This window comes from Dipteris shenzhenensis, chromosome 24 (genome assembly GCF_047967505.1).
Source record: "Dipteris shenzhenensis isolate YYH24624 ecotype China chromosome 24, Dip_SZ_1.0, whole genome shotgun sequence".
Classification (NCBI taxonomy): domain Eukaryota; kingdom Viridiplantae; phylum Streptophyta; class Polypodiopsida; order Gleicheniales; family Dipteridaceae; genus Dipteris; species Dipteris shenzhenensis.
The window spans coordinates 2229617-2231685 of NC_141619.1; positions in this window are offsets into that span (position 1 = coordinate 2229617).

Sequence of the window (2069 nt, forward strand, 5' to 3'; positions counted from 1 at the left end):
TGAACCAGCCCGAGCATAGTGGAAAAGCTCATTATGAGCTCGACAAGACCTTGAGAGAGTGGTTGAACAAGTAGTGAACATAGCAAGAATAGGACTACTGCAAAAAAAGGCCCATGAGGAAGGAGGCTAGTCAGAAGACCTACTTGTGGGGTGGTACGCTCGAAAGAAATTAGAGCTAAGGAGGCCCGCAGTGGAAGAGTTGCCGGCTTAAACTCAAAGATGATGATGGAATGAGTGAGGTCGAAGGGATCCCATTGAATTTTCATTCGTGCATTGGGAAACTATGAGAGGATTTACATTTCCAGATTTAGGATAAGAAGAGACAAAGAGAGCGAGGAGAAAGTGATAGAGGGGATGGAAGCCATAGCCAAAGCTTAGGGGAGGCTCTGGAGTCACATGTAAGAATCACCTTGCACACATGCTCAAAGGACAATAAGCAGAGATATTGTCAATGTTAGGATCTAGCAAAGAACCATGAGCTATGTAAAAGAACAAGTCACTATTAAAGCTTACTGTAGAGGGCAAGAATTCTTTCTCACTTTTATAACCATTGTTAGCATTGCCCTAAAGGCGGCGACAATGGAAAAGTTCTGAGTTTTCCTAGGATCATTCCTAACTTGAGTTCTACTGCTTTTTGTATTATAATGCATGCCTTTCACTTTATGCCCAACTCTTGAATGTAACCATCCTTTTTTTAATCTTTGAGTCTCTTAAAAAACGAGCAGTGCTCTCGACAACCTGTACCTCTTCTTTTTTTTTCCAAGAATAAAGAAATACATCAACATTAAGAAAATAATAAAGAATATTAACGAGCAGTGCTCTCGGCACCCTATACCTCTTTTTTTTTTTGCAAGAATAAAGAAAAATATTAACAACAAGAAGAGTATAAAAGGTTTATAGCTCCATACAAGCTTCTAGGTAGGCACATTCTATAATGCACGGCAAACTACAAGCATTCCTTGGAAACAAGGAGCAAAGAAAGCAAATGTATCCAACACTTCTCTTTTCAAGTGAAACAAAAAATCTACCAGTATCATCTTCTTGTGAAAAGTCATGGCATTTCATTGTTTCCACATACTTTGGAGAATAGTAGCTCCAATCAAGGTCCATAGTCAATATTGAGCATCATTAAGGATGCCTTTGTCCGTGAGTAATCCAAATTTCCAATCAAGGTTAATGCAAATATCAACATGTTGAAACCACCGTTGAAAGGAATGCCACCAGCCATGAACTACTATGCAGTCCAAAAATATATGGTAGTGGGTTTCTATCTCAGCACCACGATAACTATAAATAAGGTTAATCAATTTCCAGTTGGAAATTCTTCCTTTCATGGAGATATAATCCGCTAAAGCAAAAATTAAGTTAGTATGACAATGTGATCTCCCAAACAACAATTTGTCCGCCCATATGTCACAAGAATCAAAAGGTGTGACCTTGTGATTCAGTTGTGACATGGTAGCAACATCGCTCCAACCACGACGCCCAAATCGCACATGTGAATCCATTTTTGCAATCCCCAAATAGGCAACCTTTTTTAGAGTCTTCCGCTTTTTTGTATTGGTGCAATGCCATCCCGATATGGAAATCCATGCAACCATGTATTGATCCCCAAAGACCCATCCCCTATGAAACTATTATTCCTTGCCGATTGTGAATCTCCAAGCTTGACCCTCCAAATGTCAATCAACACATGCAGCACCTCAAAATTCTGTATTTTCGAGTTAGACCCTGAGATAAGTAGGTCCTACCACCACTAGATAGTTCTCGACTGAAATCCCGTGGCAACAATCGCATGATTGTTTGATATGGAGCCCCCATGATGGTGCGACAATTGCCTGACTGTTTAATTAAATAATAATAGAGAGGTATTTATGTATATGTGTGGTATGTGTATGTATGTGCATGTCCATGAATGCATATCTAGGATGTTTACAAGTTGATGCCCACCCATGCAAGAGTAGGGGAATAGGTTGATGTGGCTACCACATGCATGAATATCATCAATTCCTCAAGAGGGGGCACCCATGAGTGTGAACAGTCGGGACCCTCACCCGACCCTGACAACA